Source organism: Tenrec ecaudatus, chromosome 13 (assembly GCF_050624435.1).
Source record: "Tenrec ecaudatus isolate mTenEca1 chromosome 13, mTenEca1.hap1, whole genome shotgun sequence".
NCBI classification, from domain to species: domain Eukaryota; kingdom Metazoa; phylum Chordata; class Mammalia; order Afrosoricida; family Tenrecidae; genus Tenrec; species Tenrec ecaudatus.
The window spans coordinates 103,845,452-103,859,141 of record NC_134542.1 but is presented as its reverse complement, the minus strand read 5'-3'; the positions used below and the strand labels follow the sequence as shown (position 1 = coordinate 103,859,141).

Below are 13,690 nucleotides of genomic sequence, written 5' to 3'. Positions count from 1 at the left end.
AGACAATATAAGATATGACAAAATATAAATTATTCAAGGGGAGTGGGGAAAATGAACTGCTGCCAGTGGCTTACGTGGAGCAAATGTTTTGAGAATGATGAGGGAAATGAATGTGCAAATGTCTTTACACAATTGATGTATGTATGGATTGTGATAAGAGTTGTATGAGCCCCAATAAAATGATTAAAAAAATAGAAATAACTGAGAATGGATTAGTCCATTCTTGACCACCAAGTTTTTACTCTAACCTTGCCTTTTTGCATAAAACATTACACAGAAATTTCAAAGTAAATAAGTTCAGAGTTAAATAATATAATCTAAATAAGAAACATAACATTAAAAAAAGTTTTTAACAACTGCAGTATGGGCCATACCTTGAGATGGATGGGAGAGGAGGTGTGGAGTCATTGGAAGGTGAATCCTCTTCCATAAAATCAACCTGTAGCTGCTTTTCAGGAGTGTTCCCCCTTCTTTGCCTTTTTTTCACTAGGACCTGGCTGGCTTTCTCAAAAAACAAAACAAAACAAAAAAAACCTGTCTAATGTGGTCTGCTGTTGGGATTTCCTAAACTGTTTTCTAAAAGGGTTTACTAAATTATCCACAATATTGATAAATCAGTTAACCAGTTCCTTATTATGATTCTTTTAAAAAATTCTTTGTTAGGACTCATGTTTTATTTATCCAAAAACAGCACAAAAAGCCACAAAAACTAAGAAAATTGTAGCAAAACACTTGGAACACAGCTGCAAAAGATTTAAACGATGCATACTAACAATGTCAACTAGCGCAGAGTGACCAAACGAACTAACTGCTTTTGTTTACAAAAATCTGTCAGGTCGGATTTCAACATTTTGTTCGAGTTCTGATGCAAAATTTTCTTGACATTTTGCGTCGAAATCCGTTTATGTTGAGTACTGATGCGGTCCAGAACCAGGGTTCTACTGTACAGTTTATTAAAGTTAGATATTTCTGATTAAATATTTTTAATCATTATGTAGGGTCCATTCTGTATCTCATTATGTTACTCACCTTTAAGTCTATTTTATTAAAGATTGATATTGTTCCTGCCTGTTTATGGATACCATTGATAGGTAAATTTATTGCCATCCATTCCTTTAGTCTATTTTTGCCTTTGAGTTTAAGATGTGTCTCCTGTAAGGAGCGTATAGGTGGGTCCTGCTTTCTAACCCACTCTGCTACTTTCTGTTTTTTGAGTGGTGCATTTAATCCATGGATATTCAGTGTCATTCTTGATGGAGGCGGATTTCTTGCTGTTTGGGGTTGGTTTCTGTCCACCTTTTTTGGTGTGGTTTCATGTGGTTTTTAAAAATCATTTTATTGGGGGCTCATACAACTTATCATAATCCATACATACATCAATTGTAAATAGCACATTTGCACATTCGTTACCCTCATCATTCTCAAAACGTGCTCTCCACGAAAGCCCCTGGCATCAGCTCATTTTTCCCTTTCCTCCCCACTCCCCACTCCCTCATGACCCCTTGATAATTTATAAATTATTATTTTGTCCTTTTGTGTGGTTTTATTGGTGGCTTTGTTCCCCCTCTATTTCCGCATTGTTTTGAGTCCTGTTTTCATTGCATGGATTTCTGGGTGGTGGCGTCCTCTATGATGCTGTCAGGTTTTTCTGCTATTGTTAATTCTCTGTCCATAGTGATTTGGTTAATGTTTTTTTGTAATGCTGGTCTTGTTTTTTTGTTTTTTTTTGTGGCTCAATAAACTTTTATTATTTTTGTTATTTATTTTTATTCAAAAGCATTTTTTCCCTATCACAAAAATTAGATAACCACACCACCAATAGCAGCAAAGTCCATGGAGTTAACATTGATGGCAGAGAGTTCACTGGGCATTTCTAATGTCCTAAATGTCATAAAGGTCAGGAAAAAAATTAGAAGCCACCTAAAAACCAAACCAACATACTTGGTGACTTTGGGGCAGAAACATCATGTTCTCTTATTGTCAGCTGCAGATGTATTTCAGCAGGATCAAGCACATTCGACTTAAGAAAGACCTTCATACCAATTCCAGCACCTTAGTTGTACCCTGACTGTTAGCAGCAATCAGCACTTGGACTCCTAATGCTTCGTAGTGAAACGTTGAATCCTTTCTCCCTCAGATCAGGAACAAGGTAAGGATGCTTATTCTTACCATTTCTGTTCAACACTGTCTGTAATGCTGTGTTTAAAGGCTGTATGGAAGGGAATGAGCAAGCCTTAGTCAGTTGTCCTAACACAGACAGAGCCCTCCATATTTCTATAGGATCACTGCATTTTGTAGACAAAGGTATTTTTCATTTGCCCACATGGTTCCTGCAGCTTCCATGCTGGTCTTGTCTTTATGAAGTCCTTTAGTTTATCCTTTTCTGGAAATATTTTTACTCTCCCCTTGTTTTTGAACGATAATTTTGCTAGATTCTTGGTTGGGAGCACCCCTATCCCCTGCCCCAGAATAAATAAATATATGTGTGTGTGTGTGTGTGTGTGTGTGTGTGTGTATACATGCCACTAGATTGTCTTTTTGCCTGCATAGTTTCGGCTGAGAACTCCAAGCTTATTCCTAATTGGTTTTTCTTTGTAGGTGACTGTTCTATTTTGTTTAGCTTCCCTTGGAATTTATCCTTTTCTTCAAATTGGAGAGTGACTACAATATATCATGTTTTTCTTTTGGGTTCTATCCTATTTGGAGTTCTCTCAGCTTCTTTATTAGTTATTTTCTCCTCCTTTGTGATACTGGGAAATTTTCTTCCATGATATCTCATACTGTTTTCTCTGTAAATGTTTTTATTTATTTCTGTTCCAGGATCCCGTTGAGATTTAGGGTGTTTCTCTTGATAGTGTCCAACGTCACTCTCAGGCTTTCTTCAGAGTACTTCACTTTGCTGTTGTTGTTGATTGTTTCTCTCATTAATTGTAGTCAGGGTGATTGTCTTTGAGCTCACTGTGTTAATCCAGGTAGACTAGAGAAACAAATTCATAGACACTCATTCATATGTGTATAAGAAAGGGGTTTATATACAAGAGCAATTGAATATTGAGAAAACATCCCAGTCCAGTCTAGATCAAGCCCATAAGTCCAATATTAGCCCATATGTCTGATACCAGTCTATAAAGTCCTCTTCAGACTCATGTAACACATGCAATGATGCAGAATGCAGGAATACCACAGGCCAGTGGTGGGAAGTCTTGTGGGTCAACTGGCAGTAGAAGCATCTCAGCATTGTCAGGAGTCTCCACGAGGCTCCTCCAGTTCCCAGGGCACAGGGTCTATCAGTGTAGTTCCATGTGTCTTGTCAGTAGAGCATCTCTCAGGGAGTGAGCAGAGAGAAGAAGAGTGTCTCCTGCCTCCGAGGAGGAAAATACAGGAATTCCCAGAATCCTCAGGGGAAGGCCATGCTCACACAGAGGCCTCATTGGCTATACAATGATTGACAGGCTAGACTCCTACTTAGAGACGATGCTAAAACATTCTGCTGTGTGGACGCTAACAAACTATGTATATCTTTGAGAATAATGGGTATCTTAAAACATTACATTATACTCATGCAGAACCTGTACATTCAGAGGCAGTCATGTGAATAGGAAAAGGCCATACTGAATGGCTTAAAATCAGGAAAGGTGTTCCTTAGGGTTGCGTCCTCTCATAATACTAATTCAATCTGTGTGCTGAGCTAGTAATCAGATGAGGTGGCTTATGTGAAGAAAAATGCAGCATCAGGATGGAAGGAAGCCTTATTAACAACTTGCAATGTACAGGTGGAACAACCTTGCTTGCTGAAAGTGAGGACTTGAAGCACTTGCTGATGAAGATCAAGAACTGCAGCCTTCAGGATGGATTGTGACTCAGTGTGAAGAAGACCAAAATCCTTACAACTAGACCAGTAGGAAACATGATAAAGAAAAGATCAAACCTCTCAAAGATTTTTGCCCTGCTTGGCTCTATAATCAGTGCTCAGATACAGCAGTCAAGAATCAAACAATGCATTGCATCGGATCAATCCCCTGCACACAAGACCCTTTTCAAGTGTTGAAAAACAAGGATGCTACTTTGAGGATACTAAGATGTGCTTGACCCAAGCCACTGTATTTTCAAGCTCCGCGTATGCATTCGACAGTCGGACCCTGGCTAAGGAAGACTAAAGGATTGATTTGAATTACGGTCCTGGCAGAGAATACTGAAAGTACCGTATACCGCCAGAAGAACAAACAAATCTGCCTTGGAAGAAGTACAGCCAGAATGCTCCTGTACTTTGGACATGTTATCAGAAGAGATCAGTCCCTGGAGAAGGACATCATGCTTGGTAAATAGCGGCGCAGCAAAAAAAGAGGAAAATCTTTGGTAAGACGGACTGACACAGCGGCTGCATCGATGCACTCGAACGTAGCAACAATTGTGCGGGTGGTGCAGGACCAGGCCCTGTTTCGTTCTGTTGTACATCGGGTTGCTGTGAGTTGGGACCCACTCAATGGCACCTAACAACAACAACAATAACAATGGAGTTTCTAATTTTGCTTTCTGATGTTTGTTAATTTGTTCTGTGTGTATTTTGCATGGTCTGAACATAATGAACTTTATTGTTAGTTCTCTATTTTCTCACTATCCTGGGCTCCATAAAGCTAATTTCAACTTTGTCATAATGTTCTTTGAATTTTTCAAAGTTCTTTTCCTGTGTCCTTATGTGCCATATGAGTTTCTGCGGGACCTGAGCAGCATTTCAGTGTTTTACCGTCGTAATTCTGAAACTCAGATTCTAGGTTTAGGCTCCTCTCCCACTGCCCCTTATTTTCTGTCACGTACCACTAGAGGGCGCTCTGGTCTTTTGGTTCTTACAACACTGGCTTAACTGTTTTGTGAAGGTCAGCCTTCTATTGGGTTCTGTGGCACTTTCTTAGTTGATGAAAAGTTGATATAACAGTCTTATAACCTACAGGGGCAGTTCCACCCTGTCCTGTATGAATTATCACTATGAGTTAGAATTGACTTGATGGCAGTGAATAGGATCTCACACACACACACACACACACACACACACACACACACACACACACACACCAGAATAGTTTAAAATTCAAGCAATCCTACGAGTGCTTCCCTTGAGACAATGATGGTACTGGGATGGGAAACAGAAGGTCCTATGGAAGCTTTCCATTTTGACATTAATATTATAAAAAAAACGTAACCCAGGGTTGAGATTTAATTAAATTATTATTATTTTTTGCTTCATCCAGAACATTCTTAAGTAAAGGGGACACTTTTGAAATATGTTTGTGGTGGGAAGCATACAGTGCACTAGGAAGTGCTACCACACCGTGGACCGCTCCCCTGATGTGCGCTAAGGGCTAACAGGGGGGTTTACTCACCACGGTCTTTGCACCAAGGCAAACGACAGTAGAAGGGAGAGCAAGCAACAATTTAGTAATGATGCAAATACTTTTGTCTTTGTGGACCTAACCACCCCCCACCCCGCCCCGTTTAAGGGTCTTCAGGATGCCCAGGTTCATGAGATCTACTCTGAAAATCTGTGGGTGGAACATTTCAAAGTCAACAGCTAAATTGTTCTCTTGATCTTGCCCAGGTTTGGGTACTTAGTGGAAGTAAACTAAAATGGTTGTGGAATGAATATTTACCTTGAGGCCATGTCAGTCTTTGAGGAGCTCTGACTGTGAGAATTGCAAGTCAAGAGCCTGGGATTGGATCTGGAATTGGGTTTGGTATGGCGCCTAGGCACAAGCATTGTTAAAATAGTTAAAATCTTGCCAGAAGGAAGAGGTTGGAATGGTATAACTTGGCAAGAGCTAGCAAGGGGGTCAACTCCCAAGGGGAAGCACCTGTAAGGCATCCCTTTCTCTCTTTGGGCTCCTGCAGAAGCAATCTGTAAAGGCTCCTGACCTTGGGTTGCAGGTCTAGTCTGGGTGGTGTACTCTGAAGATGAAACTGGGAAGAGCATGGAGAGGGGTGGCTTCTCCTGCGGTTCTGGAGGTGACCAGGAACTCTGGTGCCTCTGGGTGTCATCAAATGCATAGGCTCTTGACGAACCACCATTTGAAGCAGGATGGGGGTCAATGGGGTCAGGACACTTCTTTGGTGCTCCGCTACCATGTTGGAGCCTCATTTGGTACAATGAGGAGACCAAGTTACCTGTTAGCAACTCTGTGCCTGCTCTTCTTTCTTTTAACTTTATGAGACCTCATAAACCTCCGAGAATCTTGGTTTCACCCAAACTCCAAACTCACCCCCATTGCGTCCATTCTGATGCCCTAGAGACCCTGTAGGACAGAGTAAGGCTGCCCTTTTGGGTTTCCAGGGCCATAAACCTTTGCAGGAGCAGAAAGCCTTATTCTCTGTCCTGCAGAGTGACTAGTGGGTTCTAACTGTGGACCTGTGATTAGCAGGCCACACATAGCTCACTCTCACACCGGGACTCTTTTCCTGGATTAATAGAAAATCTTAATTATATACTGTGGAAACAGTTTAGTGGCTCCTCAAAACATTAAACATGGAATTACCAGATGATCCCTAAATTGCATTCCTAGTCTATACACAAAGAACGGAAAGCTGTTCCTATTATTCACGATAGCCAGAAGATATAAACAACCTAAATGACAAGCAGCAAATTACTGGATAAGAAAAATGTGAAATATGACTCAACCATAAAGAGAAAGTCCTGATAACCTGCATGAGCTTTGAAAATATTAGGTTTAGAAAAATAAGTCAGCCATAAAAAGATAGGTATGTTATGATCTTACCTATATGAAATTGATAAATGCCTAGAGAACAAAGCTTCCAGGGGTTTCCCAGGTGGGAGGGCAGCGAGAAAGAACCATCGGTAAGAAGACACTGAGTCTCTGTTCAGCATGGTACAGGACTTGGAAAAAGACAGCAGTTATGGTTGCACACATGACGAAGATAACCCATCATCTCACAATTGTATGATACAACACATATATCACTGAATAATACACATTTTAAAAAGTCGGATGTGGCAAATATTTTGCTACATGCGTTTTTACCACAATAGAACACATTTTCAAAAAGTTAAGTTACATAAGATTCTGGGAAAGACAGTGGCATAAACCAACTCATATTCTGATCTCCCCCTACAAATGCAACACATAAATGGTGCTCAGCTTTGAGGGATTCTGCCTTCAGGAGCTGAGGCAACTGGAATCAGCAAATCAATGAAGAGTCATGTACAGTAGAGAAATGACTTCTCTGGCCATCTCTGTCCCCTGGCTGCTGTGAACTGAGGAAGCCGTTTCAGTAAAGGAGCCCGCCTCCCTAGCCACGCTACCCTCTGCCTGTACAAAGAGGCAGAACCCCAAGCTTCTGCTCTCACCCCCACAAGGTAGACTTCTCCAAGTGTTCCTTAGTAGTGTGCCTTCACCTCCCGCACCTGACAGTGTCCACAGCAAGCCTGCTGTGAATTACTCCAGGAGGCTCCGTGATGGAGTCTCTACCCTGCCTGCCTCCTTGCATAGTCTGTAGCTCAGGCCTCTGAAGCCAACAGAACACCTGCGGGGGAGTGGGGGGGGGTGGTGTCTGATCCTCTTCAATTGCCGCTCAGCACTTCTGACTGAGGCGGAGTGAGGATTGCTAAGGACACAAGTGTCTTGAGTGGTGGTTACATTCATAGCCAGCAATCTGCTGGTAGCAGCAAGACATCTCTGGATGTGACTGGAGCATGCACCATCACCACCAGCAGCGCCCCCAACCTGTAAGGATTGGTTGCCAGGTTATAGCAAACTGCTACAGAATGCCCTGCAGTGGAGTCTGCTCTCATGAGCAACATTGTACCTGTGCACCTCAAAAGTCAGGTCTCTGAGACCAATAGATTAGACTTTGCTGGGGTCAGTTTGGGTCTGTATGCTCTCCTTTCTTGTTGTACTCAGGACTGATGGCTAAGGCTGAGGTGTGCCAGGAAGGAGTATGTTGACCAGATTCTATTTACACAGACAGCATACTATGGGATGGGGTCTTATAGCAACAAGGCAGACCTCCCTGGGGGTCCATTTGGATCATGATACCCCACCACACACCCAGGAAATGTCAGCTGCTGGACTAATACAAACTCCTACAGAAAGTTAGCTACAGCAGAGCAAGGACATGCGTCACCTAAATGAAGACTCATGTCCAAACACCACAGGTGCCCTGGGCTCTGAACCTGCTAAGACAGCCCTCAGACTTCTAAGGAGTGCATCACTCTCCGTTCTCACCTGTACTTTCGCTGAAGTCAGCCCCCACTAAGCAGAGAGAGAAGCCACGGGGGAAACCAGAGCGAACACACAACCCTGAAAGGGGCTTACAGCGTCTGAGTGTTCTGATCGAAGACATGGTTGCAGAAACAAAGAAGGGTAGGGAGTACCAATGACAGACAGACAGACAGACAGACAGACAGACAGACAGACAGACAGACAGATAGATAGATAGATAGATAGATAGATAGAGAATCCCATGGTAGATAGAGTGGTAAGTGCACAACATCTTGTCTGAGTAGTGCCTACTGGTGGATGGATTGATCGTACTGTGTTACCTGGTTTGTTTGGGAGAATTTAGCTTTGAAAACTGAGCTCTGGAACTTGCAAATCCAAATTAAATTAGGGAGAGAGATGGTGCTGTCACAGAGAGGTTAAGGAAAATGATAAGCAAAGGCTGAAGGCTCTGTCTACATAAGAGTTGTTTGTTTGTTTGCTTTTTTCCTCCAAGAAAGTAGTGTAGGCAAAATACCATTATAGGGGAGCAATGAATACCCTCAACATTTCCCACGTCTCCACAGAAAACCACGAGACACATCAAGGACAAAGAAACAATGAGTAATCCAACCGAACAAGATGAAGGCAGTGGGGTATATCTAGGGAAGATCAAATCATGAAAAACAGGGGGAAATAATACAAGGGTGTTAACATAATTAATTACCCAAGGGGAAACCTAGACACAGAGTTAGAAGAAATAAGGCAAACAGCATGAGAACAAACGTGGTCAGGAGGTGAGGTCTTGTCAGATTTTGCCATAGGGACCCAATCTACAGTAAAACGAAGCACTCAGGACCCTCTGCTGTCCTCACCATCTGTTCCCAAGTCGGACCATCTGTTCCCAAGTTGGACCATCTGTTCCAAAGTTGGAGCACATTGTTGCACTGTCATCCCCTCTTGTCTAAGGGGTTCCTCTTTCTCACTGCCTCTCTACTGAACCAAGTATGAATCCTTTTCCAGGGACTGGTCTCTCCTGATAATATGTCCATAGTAGCTGAGACGACATCCCCCATGCTTGCCTCGAAGGAGCATTCTGGAAGTATTGCTTCCAAGACAGACTTGTTTGTTCTTGGTTCTTTCTTTCTTTCTTTCTTTCTTTCTTTCTTTCTTTCTTTCTTTCTTTCTTTCTTTCTTTCTTTCTTTCAATTTCATGCAATTCAATGATTGAATCATATCAAGAAGAGTTGTACAATCATTCCCACAATCAATTCTAGAACATTTTCTTCGTCCTTGTACTCATGGTTATTCGTGTGATTATTTTTTTAATTGTGGCACAAATACACACGACAAAACATTCTCCAATTCGACAGCTTCTACATGTATAATTCAGTTCCATTGATTATACTCTTCATGTTGTACAATCATTATTGATATCCTTTTCCAAATCTTTCCACCACCATTAAAATAAACGTAATGCCCCATACATAGCAACTCTTTATTCTTGGTAACCATTCATTGAGTTTGGTTTCTCTCTTTTTTAGTAGTTTTCTTAATAAAGTATTCAAATATCACACACTTCTATAGTTAAATAGCCCTTCAAAAGAGTTGTTGAGTTAGTTATAGTTTATTGGGCCAACCTGACTGATAAACACATATGGAGTTAATTGAAGGGTGGAGAGATAAATGGCTCAGCGAGTCTCGCCTTTCTAGTTCTCAGGTCTCTTGCTTTCTGATGGTCGGACCAGGGTGCAGCTGCCTTAGCCAGTTCCCTGCTTTGGCTGGCAAGGCTCACTTCCTGGAAGATATCCCTGAGGAGAAGCCATATGGACCTACCCCGATGCAGCCCTGGGTGCTGGAGCAGCCATGTGGAGACCCCTGCTGGCGTTGAGATGCTTACACACTCACTGATTCAGTTTTCCTCCCGCAGTTGACGTCATTGTGTGTGTTTTGTGATATGGAGGAGGACTTTGTGGATTGATGTCAGATATATGGATTAATGTTGGACTTGTGGGCTTGGGCAGCACTGGGTAGAGATGTTTTCTTGATGTGCACTTACCCTTTACATAAAACTCTCTTATACATGAGTTTCTGTGGATTTGCTTCTCTAAAGTACCCAGACTAGCACAGTTGTATATACATCAACACGATCAGTTATTGCTCTCTCTCCACCTCCCACATTCATTGTCCTCCACCCTCTGTCCACATACTCAATAAGATATTGTTTCAGTTATTGTCTCTGTGAATCCACTCCCTCTGTGCTTCACAAACTGGAAAACCCAACAGAAACAATAAAAAACAAGACAAAATGGCAAGAAGATAATAAAAATGATAATATAAAAATAAAAAATACATCCAGTGTGACAAAACGCAAAGTGGCCTAGCGACTGTGGGAAACAGTTGGGTGGGTCCCCAAAGAGTTAAGCAGGACTTCCACGTGAGCCAGCAAGTAGTTTGGCTCCTGGGGTGATATGATCAAGAGATCTACTTAGAGCAGTGACGGAAACAGACATGTATACCACGGGTCATTGTAGACAGCCCAGGTGTACGTCCACAGCTGACTGGATAAAGGAAATGTGGTGTACCTGCACACAGTGGACTGTTGTTCAGCCATAGAGAGAAAGTCTGGATACATGGTACGACATTATGAACCTTGAAAACCGTATGCTGAATGAACGGTTAACCACAAAAGAGCAGGCCTGCCCTGTGTAGGAAGACCCAGAGGAGGTTCCGTGGCCTTGCTGAAACCCTGCTCTCAGAATACTCAAGTGGACTGGACACCAGCGGTGCCAAGGCCAAATAGCCAAGTTAACGGGGACAAGCCGACACCAGCCACGGCAGAGCTGACCTGCAAGATGGCTCATTCATTAAAGGATATGATCGACAGAAGTCTCCATTCCTGGGGAAGAAGTGCTAGACTCGTGCAAAGTGTCTAAGGGACTATATAACTCCAAGATGGAAACTATCACGTCAGTTGGCTAACACTTGGATAAGGGTTTCTTCACGTCGACGCTCTGTGGGCCTGCTTCTAAGTAGAATCAGCATGTTAACCCAGCTAATAAAGAAACATGGATTTAGCAGGAAAAAAATTTTAAAAATTAAAAAAAGAGTAAGAAAGACTACCATCAGTAGTTAAAAAGTCAGAGAAGAAATTTCTGTTGTGGAACAAGAAATATTTGGGCCTAGAGCAAATTCAGGTTGGGTCGAGTATCATCTTATGCCATGATTCGATCCACCATGATCAAGTTTACAATCATCGCTGCCCGACAGTAAAGCTGTTTGGGTGTCTCACAAGAGGCATACTCTGATGAGTCAGTCTCCAGTCTCTACCTCTTCCTCCATACGGGTGTTCACAATTTAAGCTCTGATACTTTCCCTCATCATATTTGGATCTTGTTATTGTCATCTTTGGTTCACACAGGCTGGTGTGCTTCTTCCATGTGGATTTAGTTGATGCCTCGCTTAGATGGCTGCTTGTTTGACTCCAAGCCTTTAAGACCCCAGACACTGCCCTAATCGACAGCCAGGCACCATCTGCTTCCTTCACTAGTTTGCTGCAGCGCCCTTATCTCCAGTATCTCTTCATGATGGTGAGTTTCCAGCAGGGCCATGTTATGGGAACTTACTGTTCTTGGATGGGGGCTAGAATTAGTGGGCGTCCAGAATCCATCTGTTTGTTCATGGGGATGAATGACTCTGGTTTACTTTGATGTTCTTATTATGATGAAAACAAAAACCAACAAGAACAACAACAACAAAACAAACGAGAGGCAGAAAAACACTGTTAATCATCACCCTAGGGTATAAGGCGATTGCATGGATAACATCAGTCATTTATCTAATGGCAGAATTTAAGATCCTGTTGATATGAGGAGTTTATGTGAGTGTAGTCCTGCTTTGAGCTGCAACCCAGGAGTTGTTGCTTTGTAAATATTGATTTCTTAATAAATTGAGCTCTGTTTACACTGAGCATGGGGATAGGTGCTAGGGAAAAATTTCCTGTATCATTTCTTGTAAGTGCAGATACTTGCCTATCAGATTAAAACCTGCCATCTTAATGCAAGGGGGACATTGAAGTACTAAATATATGGTGATTTTGGGTCTGCTTTCATTGGACACGCAAGGTCCAATTACTGCCATTTCCACAGTCGTGGAGTGGTCACCCTTTGCTTCCACTGCCATCAGACTATTTCAGCCCGAAGTCCAAAGGTAGGTTTTGGTAGGGCTACCAAATACTAGGGCTCATTCCGTTCAGTCAGGCTTCTCCATTGAACCCTTTGGCGAGGCCCTTGGGGAATGCTGTGTTTCCTGTGAGGCCAGTGCCTAAGGCTATCATCGTGCTTAGTCCAGTGGTTCTCAACCTTCCTACTGCCGTGGCCCTTTAATACAGTTCCTCACGTGGTGACCCCAACCATGAAACTATTTTCATTGTTTCTTCATAGTTGTAATTTTGCTACTATAATGAATTGGGCAACCCCTGTGAAAGGGTCGTTTGACCTCCAAAGGGGTCGTGACCCACAGGTTGAGAACCGCTGGCTTAGTCCATGGCATGGTTCACCAAGGATTGGGTAAAATTATTTTTTTAATGTCTCCCCGGGAACATAAAATCAGGTTTATTGTCCCCTTAGGTTCCCTACTCTTAGTGTTTACCATAACCTTCCCGATGTGCGGTTGCTCCTCCCCATCAACCCACCACACCCCCCAACAGAAATATCAGGGCCTCCTCTGAAATGTGAACGCTCCTCTCCTCTGGTCTGAACTTGATTTTCCAGCAAGGTTCTCCTCTCCTTCCTGTGGAGGGCCTGTTGATTTGTCTCAGCCTTGTCTCAATGTTGTACAACATCAAGTGGATGGTCTTTCCCCTTTTCCCCCTTCTTGATGGAGTGATTCCAGCCAATGGGAGGTCTCCTCTTCCTAGGAGATTCTTATGCAGTGCATGTAAGGTGGGGTGATGTATGTTCATGGCCGGTAGGTTGACTTTCTACTTTTTTGTTTGGGAGTGAATCTCTAAGGTTTGCTTAATTGGTGTTTCTTCTGATAGTACTGGACTCATACAGTCTTATTTCTTTTGTGATAGACTAAATTCACTCGGCATAAGGTTTTTTTGTTGTTGTTTGTTTTTAAACATTTTACTAGGGGCTCATACATCGGCATAAGGTTTCCAGGTAACTTCCATATCATGCAGTGTTTCATGCTTTCATCACTCTTTTTTAGGGATGCATAGTACTCCATCATGTGTAATACCATCATTTCTTTATCCATTCTTCCACTGCCGGGCATTTGGGCTGCTATTTCTTTCTATTGTGAACTGAGCTGCTGTAAGCATGGGAGGGCATCCATCCACTCATGTTGTTTCTCTTATTTCCTTAGGGTATACATCTAATAGTGGTATTGCTGGATCACATGGGATCACGTTTCTTTGGAACAGGTACAAATATGGAGCTCTTCCAGTCCCTTGGTCAGGGACTTGTCTTCCAAATTTCTAA

The 13,690-nt window shown here is 42.5% G+C and overlaps 1 non-coding gene across 1 annotated transcript; it reads right to left on the bottom strand.

Moving 5' to 3' along the window:
* Positions 1-2,208: 2,208 nt before the first annotated feature.
* LOC142425283 (small Cajal body-specific RNA 3) lies at positions 2,209-2,344 on the bottom strand. Its single transcript, XR_012779630.1, has one exon.
* Between the last annotated feature and the right edge of the window lie 11,346 nt (positions 2,345-13,690).